Source organism: Charadrius vociferus, unplaced genomic scaffold, assembly GCF_000708025.1.
Source record: "Charadrius vociferus isolate BGI_N301 unplaced genomic scaffold, ASM70802v2 scaffold153, whole genome shotgun sequence".
NCBI lineage: Eukaryota > Metazoa > Chordata > Aves > Charadriiformes > Charadriidae > Charadrius > Charadrius vociferus.
Genome location: NW_009647939.1, coordinates 1359028 through 1371098, shown reverse-complemented (window position 1 = coordinate 1371098; position 12071 = coordinate 1359028).

Below are 12071 nucleotides of genomic sequence, written 5' to 3'. Positions count from 1 at the left end.
CAATCACTACTCTCCACTTTAAATATAAAATGTTATCTTTTTAAAACCCTGTAGACCTTTACTTGGTATCAGTGGCAAACTCGCGCAAAGTTTTCATGAATACATCTATTTTAGGGTGGTTCCTACTTTGAATACATCTAGGCTTCACTGATTAAATGGCGCAAAAAATGCAACATCCCAACACTGTATTACACAAGCTCAATTAATATATTTTTAGTTGCATATAATGTTATTCAATCTTTTAAACATTAGTGGAACAAAGGAGAAATCTAATATATATCTAGATTAGTGATGAAGTTTCTTCTGAAATTACTTTGATAAAAAAAAAATTGCAGTGTTTGTATTTTTTGTAATGCCTTCTAACTCCCAAAGTAATTTTTTGCAGAAGACACTACAGAACTCTAGATTAATCTTACTGGTTTTAGGCCTCAGTGATTAAAGTAACACATACTGCCCAGTTACTCAACAGTTCAGCTTGTATGAATTTGTTCATATCTCTGCACCTGAGTAAGGATTTCTAACTTACGATTTGCTACATTGCTACCAAGTCAGAGACAGATTTAACTCTATGGAAGAGATTACCACTTTCAAACTGTCATACATAAACTACAGTAATCTTCAAAATAACTCCAGGTCTACCTCCCTGTTTTAAAGATAAGGGAGTAAGAAACAAGGAATTAAAGAGATTTGCTCAAAATCCCACAAAAAAACTATGTCAGAACACATAACATATTCAGTCCTCTTGTATCTCCATCTCGCATCCCAAACTTACAACCAGGCTTCCTGTCACTGCTGTGGATAAAGCTGTAGGTTTTTGAGAGGAAAAAAAGTCTTTGAGCTCTGGAATATAGTTCTGCACAGCTAAGAGTTAGAAACAAGTACTCATTTACAAAATAAGCAAAGCTGAAGGGAGGAACAGAATACTTTTCTGTAACCTTACATTGGAAAGCCAAGGTTGAGCTACTGCTTACTGAACCAACTGGCCAGATTTCTTTATTCTAGAAGTGAGGAAGAGCTTGATTCCGAGTAAATTAAATCATGAGAAAATCCAGCTACAAATGTCTTCCACTGGCTTTGCTAGATTATTCTGATAAACTCCTTTTTGTTACTAAAAAGGTTTTCTTACTAGGGAGGAAGAGCTACTGTCTAATCCTGGGAAGCATCAGCATCTTGGCACTTAGATGACAATCACTGGAATTTAAGGGAAATATTTTGCTGGTGTCACAAATAAATGTATTGTAAAAATATTTATCCATCGGGGAGTTAGAGATTGCTCTGTTGACAGTGTTTAAAAGACTGAACAATTAGGTCACTTTCATATTTCAAAAAACTTACTGGATTGACATTCAGTAACAAAACACGCTGCCAGTGGACGGCTTCTATTCACTATCAATCATTATCAGTATGTATTCAAAGCAACTAGTCATTCAAAATGGATTTTAGAGCCAGAAAACATAATGCTCTTTGATGGACTCTGACATGAAGAGTGTGATTCCATCAATACCTTAGTCTCAAGGTACTAGCGTCAGGACATTTGTCTGTATATAATTTATTGGAGTCTGCAACAGCTAGGGATATCTGCTGGACTGCTAAAAGTCCAGGAGGTAGATTCAGATCATGGATGATGTAGCACACACACCAATTCCAAAGAGTCGCTCTGTAGTTGCAAAATAAGAGGTCAGTTCATTTACTGCTGCAGTAACAGACAAGAGCAATGTTAATTGCTAATTGTCATGAGTACTTGAAATTGCAATGTCTGGAAGAAGAGTGGGACACATGTACCTGACCGGTCTGAGTTCCTGAATACTACTAACATAATCATGATTGACAAGTCTTCACAATACAGATATCTTGGGTTACATGTTCTTCTGACTGTGCTCCCTGCCCAAGTACGGATGCTTTAAAGGTCATGCTGTGGTTTGAGGAGATTCCATGAAAGGACTTACTTTCCATACATTGCTTAGGTCTTTCCTTCCAGTGCATGGATTTATGCATGAATTCACGTGTCTGTGGAGCAAATATTTGATGTTTAAACTAGAGCCAAATTTGAAAGGTCACTTTCCTGCACCAGGGAAAGGGTCATGAAACTACATGCTGCCATATAGGCAAGAGACAGGAGTCTTTTGTCAATGTATGGTGGCTGGTATATACAGACAAGATGAGACTGATCAAAGTCCTAGCTGCACTAGGCTTCAATCATGCTCCTAGGATCTCTATCTGCTGAGTGTGCCAGATGTGATTTTTCAACATTCATCTTGCGGTTCAGAAAACTCAGGATTCCTATGGTTTCATTCATGAAATCGACTGTTTTGGAAAAAAATAAAAATACTCACCCTTTAACAGTCAGTTATCAAGATAGGGATGTAGCTTCAATATCTGACATTTAGGAATCATGTCACTTTTTTTCAGGCATCTTCCACATCAGGCAGCAAAACTCTACTATCAGGATATACACAGTGTCCCTGGTGGCCAGCTAGGGAACGGTGTCCTTCACTGCTTCTCAGAACAGGCGGATCCTCATTCTTGACAAATTGCTGTCTTCAGGCTCCCCACTTTTTCCTTAATGTCTCATATATTCTTAGTTTTTCTCTTGAATCCTTGAGCTGCTAACTGTCACCACCTCAACAATTTCAGTCCCATTTGTGTTCTTTCTCCTACTGTCATACAAGGCTTTAGCTCACGTACCTTCTCATGCCTTAGCAACAGCATTCATAATAAAATTGAGTCAAGACCACACCACTGTGCTGCACCAAATGACGTCTGAAGTGACAGGTTGAAGGTTACAGCATGCTATCACTGAAACTAGGAATGTCAGTAAACACCTACTCATTAAATCCAATCAGTGCCATGTGAAGACCAAAGGCCAGAAGCAGGGATGGATAATGATCCTGGCCTATTGTGAATCTAGGACACTTATAGTACAAAGAGCTGGTAGAGACCTGGAAATAAGCTTTAAGTTGAGAAATAGGAACTAGTCTTTTTCTTCTGGAATAAGGGGATTATCCCCACAAAGTCACGATCCTGAAATTGAATTTTTCAGTACATGTGGTTCAGGTTGCTTCAATCTGAAACTGTTCTATAATAACAGGGAAGTAGTTAATGTAACGAGTTATACTCAAAACACTGCTATGGGCAAAAAAGAAACACATCTCTTATGTAAAGCCAAGTTTTAGTTAGTATAACTGAAAACCTAAGCCTAATCAATGAATTACTAATAGTCCAGATCTAATTATAGGAAAAGAAAAGTACAGGAAAATAAAAGAATACTATTCTATGAAAAAGTCACAACAATAATAATATAGCTAAAACTACACACATTTCCCAGTAGCTTCTCCTTTTTCCAATGTTATAGTCACACTTCCGCTGTCCTGCCAGGCCCTAAAGCTTACATCTTCAGTTTGGACTTGGGGGAGGGTGTAAATCCAAAACACATTATGTCCTTAGGTCTTTGTTGGGAGATTAATGTTTGTTTATCATGTTGACGGCTTCCTCCTCACTCTAGGATCTGCTTGGGGGCATTTTTATATGTTTGCTAACGCATTCTACACCTTGCTTTCTTCTGTGTCTGCAAGTCCACATTGCACTGAAATTTACCATTTGTGCAATATTTATGTATGTTAACTACTTGTTCTTCATTGTTACTCCTCTACCTGGTTTACTCCTGCTCCTAGATCTGAATTTTTTGATTGATCTTCGCTGAACATTTTACAGCCCTAGGTTCTCAAATGTAAGCATGGGTCCTTTTTCATATCATCCTACATCTGTACACCTCTACACTATCCCCCCAGTTTTAAGACCTCTGTTACCATATCAAACGTATTCCTCTACATCATTGTGTTGTAAATACTTACTTGCACACAAAACTACTTGTTACTACTATCTATCTAAAACCTGTGGCTATACCATTCAAAGCTAAGCAAAAGTAAAACAAATTAGGCATAACCACCCAGTCATTAGGTAAACTGCCACCACAGCTCAACAAGACAGAACAAAGCTTCAGGCAGGCCATGAGGAGCTCAGATAAAGCAATCCTGGCAAGCCTCAGTCCTGAGGCCTTGTGAAGTAGTACAGTGCCTGTGACCTGTTAGTAGCAATGATATTTTATTTGTTGGGCTACAAGACACAAAGGGATTTCTCTGGCCTTTTTTTTTGTTGTTGGCTTTTCCATGACAGCTTCATCAAGAACTGGACTTTAGCCAAAGCCAGGGAAGGGTCCCTGAAAGGAGATAGAGTAGGAGACATAGACATTGTTAACGTATATACTTGATGTAGTTAAGAGGTATGAGCTATAATGCCTACTTGGACATGAGAGCAAAGTTAGAAGGAATGACCTCAGAAGTAAGGGTGATAGTGAAAATAGTGATGGCATAGTAGCATTCAGCAACAGTGATGCATTGGCTGTTTCTCTCCCTCCTCCTGAGGGAGGGACTAGGAAGCAGGAAGAGAGGCTGCTGATGTGGCAAAGCAACAATGGTTGGCTTCTAGTTGTTTTATTTTGATACGGCAGATATGGTCTTTCCAATAATGATCATTATTATTAATAATAAATAATAATAATTGGAGAAGTCTATCAGATTGGTTAAGTATTATTTTCCCTTTTAAAATTCATACTGACTACTCTCAATCACGTTCTTGACCACCTTTTTAGGGATTGAAGTGAGCCTGATTGGCCTGTAGTCCCCCAGATTCTTGTTCTTGCCCTTCTTGAAGATAGTAGTGACATTTGCCTTCTTCCAGTCCTAAGGAACCTTTCATTATTGCCATCACCTTTCCGAGATAATTGAGAGTGGCCTTGCAGTCACATCAGGCAGCTCCCATGGCACTCTGGGTGCTTCCTGTCACATCCCATGAGCTTATGCATGTCCAATTTGTTTAAATGTTCCCTAACTGCATCCTCTTCCACCAAGGCTGTTTCTTGCTCCAGACTGACTCAAACAAGGCATTGCAAACTTTAGCCTTTTCCATGTCCTTTGACACCCTGGCTGCTGCCCCACACAGCAGCAGATTTCCCCTGGTTTTCCTTTTGCTGTTGATGTACATTCAGAAGCCCTCCACGTTGCTCCTCATGTCCCTCACCAGATTCAATTCCAGCTGGGCTTTGGCTGTCCTATGATGATGAAAGCATGGTGTTGGTAAGTGACAGCAGAATCAGAGCATCATAGAATCATTTAGGTTGGAAAAGACCTTTAAGTTCATCAAGTCCAACCATTGACCTAGCACTGCCAAGTCCACCACTAAACCATGTCCCTAAGCCCCACATCTACACATCTTTTAAATCCCTCCAGGGATGGTGACTCAACCACTTCCCTGGGCAGCCTGTTACAATGCTTGATAAGCCTTTTGGTGAAGAAATTTTTCCTAATATCCAAAAATTTGTAGAAGCAGCTCCTTCTTTTTATGTTCCTTACCCTCACAGCAATTGGGACTAGGTGGGCTTGGCCATTGCTAGAGAGAAAATACTTGGGAAATTGATTTTCCAAGGTGACCCAGGATGACTTTTGTCATGTTCTCAATAAGTTGCAGTGGGTAGTCTGTGTGTGAACTCCAACAAGCATGGTGTCTCTGTGAGATTAGGTGTTTTTAGAAGCTTCTTTTGACAGCAAGCTGTTTGTAAAAGATACGGTTTAGCCCAATGCACAGTTTGGATGAAAAGAACAATAGACAGAAAGAAATAATATGTAATGTAGCTTCTCAACCCAGAAATATCTATTACACAAAATGACCAGAAAGGCAGACTCTGCCCAAACTGGGAGGATAGATCAAACTGACAGGAAAAAAATATGGTAGCAATAATTGTTATAAGTCTCCGGGGTTCAATAAGGAAACTGATCAGAGATTTGGGACTGACTTATGAAGAAAGAAGATAAAACATTTATCATAGCAAATTTCATTTAGCTTGACAGTCAGAAGCAAATAAATATGACATGTGGAAATGTTAAGAGATGGAACATAATTTATTGTTTTCAGTGTCCAGGAGAGTATGCAAAAAAAAAAGAATTCAGCCTTTCTTGGTTTTAATGGTAGGGACATACAGGGACATTGTTGTATAATACACCAAAGTTTATGAATCTTTGCATTTTAGGAATAATTGGAACTCTAGTTCTATGAAATGCCAACCAAAGTGTAATATGCTCAGGCCTTTCAGAAGATAAAATGATTTACAAGACCAGATATATCGTCCACATATAACAAAGCTTCCATTGTAAGACGGTGCCTTACATCAAAATCAGGAAAAAATAAATAAACCTCTAATTATAGTAAAGGACTTACACAGGAATTATAATAAAATGTATTTTGCTGACCAAAAGGTTTACAATTCATTACATCATTACTAAAGCAATCATATTTGTTAATGAAATGCCTGTATATGTTATACTGACTACCTATTTCTCTCAAAAACTTGGTAAAAAAATCCATTTGCATAAAAAACAAAACAAAAAAAAACCACCCAGAAAAAAACAGACGCACACAACTCATGTAACTCTTCTAAAAACCACTGTCAGCCAGCAGAAGTAGTATGATTTCTCCCAGGAATTTACCATTTTCCTACTAAAGAACAATAAATAATATTTTAAAATAGGATTTTTAAAGCCTAGCTGTAGTCCTTATGTAGGCAGTCTCCTTTGGGATCAACACTTATACATATCTTTACACCTTTTGTCAATCCTACTCACACTAACCAGTAGTGAAGGGACTGAAGTCAACTGGAACGCATATCACACAAGGGCAGACATGAAAGAATAGTGAAAGAATAAAGAAAGCAGGCAGACATTAGATCTCTTAGGAAAAAAAGAGAGAAGATACAGGAAGAAATGATACTGGTGGAATTCAGAGAAAGAGAAACTTACAGGACATGATAATTTAAAACATACTCTAAAATAAGGCAAAACAAAAACAAGATAATTGTAAAGGAGTGTGAAGATGTAACAAATTAAAGAGGAGAGGAAAAAAGCAAACACTGGGAAAATTAATAAACAATGAGAAAAAAAGATACACTCTCAACTATTTAAGAAAAAAAGATTGCTGGGAAAACAGAGAAGGAAATACAGACATAATGGAGACCCAGTAGACATAGCTTTAGGAAGCAGCTTCTTTATCAGAAAACTGAAATGCCGAAGTGCTACAAAATAGAATCCAGTAAAATTCTTTATAAAATAAAAAAGAAGAATGGATGGTAAGGTGAAAGTAGGGCAAATACTGAAATTGATTCAAGAGATGGTAATGCATAGAGCTGGTTCTGCAATGTGGAGGAAGAATAATATGAAAGTATGATTTATGTTCAGTGGGAAGATTCTGGGAACAACACTTGAAAAGTCATAATAAGCTTCTATGTAGAGAACTTAAATTGCATACACTGATCTTAATTCTCAGATTTGGGCTGCTTGAGTCTTCCTAGGCACTGAGTTCCATCTACTGTGGCTGAATGGTGAAGCCAGACAAGGGGCAATTGAAAATCGGTGAAAGAAAATACTTCTAAAATACAAAACAGACACAAACTATTTCTGATGTTTGGTCAACTTTTTTTTTTCCCCCCACTAACATTCAAAGGCAAATGAAGCTGTAAGTTTTTCCATACTAAGAACTGCTGACCACCCCATCCACCCATCTTAAATAAATTGTGTTAAAAAAAAAAACAAACCTTATCATTTTATTGGCAGTGATTGCAATTTAGTTGTACAAGAAATTTTTGGGGTAACTTTCGTCCAGTTCATACAGAAGATAAAATGTAACACATGGTAATAATTCTGACAATTTTTAAGGTTTTATGTACAATTTACAGTATGAATGTTAACATGGTTACTCAATGCAACATTCCCATCTCTTGCAAAATCTGTTTGCAGAAAACTATTGTCCTACTTAAAAGCTATTTTGTGCAATGTGATTCTATTAATGGATAATAATTATTTAATAATAACGTTCCTCCTTAGGGAAGAAATATTAATCATATCAGATAGGTGAAATGCAAGCAATTAATTGTGATCTTATAAGTCCTACCTACCTAATACTCTAGGGTTATGTGTGATATAGGGAACTGTCATTCAAATACATGATGTCATTACAAAATTCAGATTTTGTGGTTTGAAATGCTCAGTAAAGTAGAACAAAACCCAGATCTTTTGAACTGCCCACTAAGATTTGTGAAGGTAGCCTAGCAGTAGTCTACTGACTTGTGTTGTAGAAATAAGGTTATGCATCAGATACATGTTTAAATAGTGTACTGTTTCATAACTCCTCTTTATAAAAAGGTAGTGAGGGATAGAACTGGATTTCTACCCATAACTGCATATTTCAACTGCTCATATGTTAACAAATAACTGCAACTATCATGCCTAATTTCATTTCCGTTTTTACCAGAAGTCTTTGTTCAGGGTATTTCTCGTACCTATGCAATGTGATATACTGAGACCTTGAAATTTTAATATTACATATCATATCCTCCCTCAGATGAACCCATCTCCAAGTGCTTTACATGGCAGCTGCATTTTTACGGAGTATGAAGAAACATCTTCATACTCTTGTGTAAAGTAGGTAAATTTTGAGAACATACCAGTGATATCATAGCTAGTAGATACTTAGATTTTACTATTAATCACCTTAGAACAAGGGTGTATGTGCAAATAGATTTGGCTATTATAGTACTAGTTCTGCTGTCAGGAGACTACAGCTGGAAAAATCCAGAACTGGAAGTTTTAACAAGACCACTCAAAACTACAAGCAGAACATGACACCAGAGACTCTTGGACTTCACACACTGATTACGGGTGGTCAATTACTAACAATTACTATTGATTCTAGGAATACAACTTTGGGAACTGAGTAAATCTGGTTTTAGGGATAACAAAGAATAACTCTCCAACATATCCATAAATAGTAAATTAGGAAATAACATGATGTTATGAAGCAATTAAAAAGAATCCCACAAGAAGACTTGAAGCTGTCGACCTTAGAACTATAGAAGCACTGGAGGAGTAAGAATAACACCAGCAAAAGAGGCAGGCACTAAAAAGTCTATGCAATTTGTGATTCAAAACCAGACTACAAACAAAATTCCTAAAACCTTGAGAAATTCCAAAAGGCAATTGGGGCTACACTCTACTATTTCTTACTTACATAACAGAAAATCATGTGTTGCATTAGAAGGAAAAAAATACATATATTTTTCCTTTAATGCAACCAGTTTTTCTTGCTTAGATCTTTAATGCTGTCTATGGCCTTCTTGTTTTTAAGTTTTAATATTAGGCAATCTTTTCACTTAATAGCTTCAACATTGTAAATTTCAGTAAAATGCTATCATTCATGCAGTTCTATTCACACTTAAATAAACAAAAATAAAATCTACTTATATTTCTTGGCAAGCTGATTCATTACACTGAACAATAATGTACAACGGATAACATTTTAAAATGTCAAGCAGATTTGTTTAATTGCACTAGTATCTTTGCAGATAGGAATATACAATTTTGACCTTCTGAATGGTCATATTAACATTTAAAACAAATTTACATAAATCAAGCTATGTGGAATATTTGTTGTAAAGTTCAAAATATTTTGAATCAATTCATGCAAGATTAGATAAAAATATGCAAAGGGCAGAAGGAAGATGGAGAACTGCAGATTCAGCTAATTATTGATTACCAGAAATACTGAGGTTTCAATCTGAATTTGAAATCTTAAAAAAACATTTATCTCTTGTGTAAAAAATTTGCACACACGTGTAAAATCAAAATACAAGCCAAAACCAAAACTGCTACAAAGAACTGTTACATTACTCTGTGTAATCTATTAAAAAAATCCAAACACTTCACCATTAGGTAATGTTAAAATTGAACTGGTAGGTGTTTCAAGGGTTCCCTTTGCAAAATGAAATATTAAAATCAATATGCATTCTTAATATCTGTACTTGTCCGTGAAAATACAAATATATATACCTTGAAACTGCAACAAAGACTATGGCATTTTTAGTGGTTTTATTCACACCAAGTCTCCAAAGCATATTAGCCAAATTGATGGAAACCAGTTTCAAAATTTACAGGGATGGAAAATAGAGAAATTCATCACGTGATGAAGCTCAAATCTAAATTGAAAAGGAGAAGACAACGTTAGGTAAACATGCTAAGACTCAGATTCAGAAAGAAGTCTGCATGTACCTAACAAAGCATGCACCATGTTATTTTCTATAAGTTTTCATTTTTCCTTTTTCTCCAAAATAAAATTTTAGGAACATGCTTACCTTTCTTCTTCTGAACGCAGTATATGTGAATATCCTGTGAAAACAGACAAATATAGAATGTGTTCATTTTGTGAAAAATTCAGCCCACTATTATTCTATGTACCACGTAAGCCTCATCATTATTTACTTTTTTAGTTTGTAGGATGGTAGCCCTCAAAGGCTTTATGATTTATACTGAGTATTGTGCACACTACGAGAAAAAGTCCTTACCCTTCAGACATCATTACGTAAATAAGCAAGCAAAAAGTAGGGAGAAGAGAGAGGTGTAAAATGATTTGCCCACTCACAAAGCTGCAAGGTAAAGGTGTCTTGTGGCATATACCCACATGCCCATCCATAAATCAGTTCTGGGGATTACCTGTTGTAATACCTGTTATTAGGAAAATAAGTTTAAAAGCTGCAAAATCTTTCATCTGGTTTGTGTTTCCATTTCTGAAGATTTTCTTTCCACCCCAGCACCTTTGTTTTCAATAGAAGTTTCAAAGCCAATGCAGAACATAGTGACTACGCCTGTGCCTACAACTGCCTACGCTGCCCATGAATTTGGTTAAGGCCCGAAGGATTTTCTGCTTCCTGGAACCTCCATTTCACTCCATTCTGTTTAATTTCTTCTAATGCAATATAATCTTCAAAGCTCTGGAAAAGCGTGTAAAATGAGTATTTCATCCTCACCTTTTATACAAATTAATGGCAATCCTAATCTGGTCAGTCCAAAGAAACCATACCTATTCCATATTTGCAGCAATCTGCCTTCTTCTATACGTACACTTTATCTGTTAAGTACTGCAAGAAGTAGGGACTCAGTTCGTCTCAGGACATAATGCAGGGCCGAACAAATCTATACCCAAGAAAGATTAGGCAGTGAAAACAATATGGAGCTCTGCCTAGACTGGTTAGCCCTTTAAGAAACAGGAGCCTTCCAACAGACTTGAATACTACATTATAAAAGTGTTAAACTGCTTCTACCACGAGAGCCCGGAATGTTGCTCTGAGCAAGCTATTTTTGGTACAGCTCTCTACTGTGCAACATCGCCACATCCTTTCTTTTAATTGCTGAATGAAATCTATGGATGTTTACACCAGGCAAAGTCCTGACCTTTTGGACAGTTAAGTTAGGACCCTAAGAGGAAAGCTAAATAGAAATGCAGTTGTCTATACTAGCAGATGATTAGAGTGCTCCCTGGTGTGATTTTGGCCCCATGCCAACCCCCATTCTCCAAACCAGCCCCTGGGTGCAGTTTAAAAATGAGACTGCTCCAGGAAAGATGGCCAAGAGACAACTTCCATGCAGTCTCTCTGTTCTGGATGTTAACAGCACAACTCAAGCAGCTTTGGGGTATTCCCTCTTGCTTGGCCTGAGGCCTTAGAAACATCTGTGGCATTCCTTAGTAGGTGTAATTATATTGTTTCTGCCAGTTTTTGCACTGTTCAGTCACTGAAAGTTAATGGCGGCTTATCCAAGGATTCTAAGGGCAGCGGAAAGAGAATTTGGGGAAAATAACCATACAACCTTGATTTTGCTTCAGTGTTCATCCCCAAAAGGTGTTTGGTTACACCTGTAAATTCAAAGTAATTGAAACTGAGGTCAAAAGAGCCGACATTCCTTAATTTGACAGTGTCACCACAACAGAGGACTGAGACTGGATAGCTGCCTATGTCAAGCATTATTTTTCTTAATCTAATGTGATTTCTTTTAAAACTTATCTTTTAATTTATTGAGTTCGTATTACTTAGTTTTGCAGAGTGTGTACCATTAAAGGGTTTTTTAAGTCTTAAATTACTGATGCATACCATTAGCAATAGCATCTTAACTTGATTTTCCAGCAATACCTGTTACTCT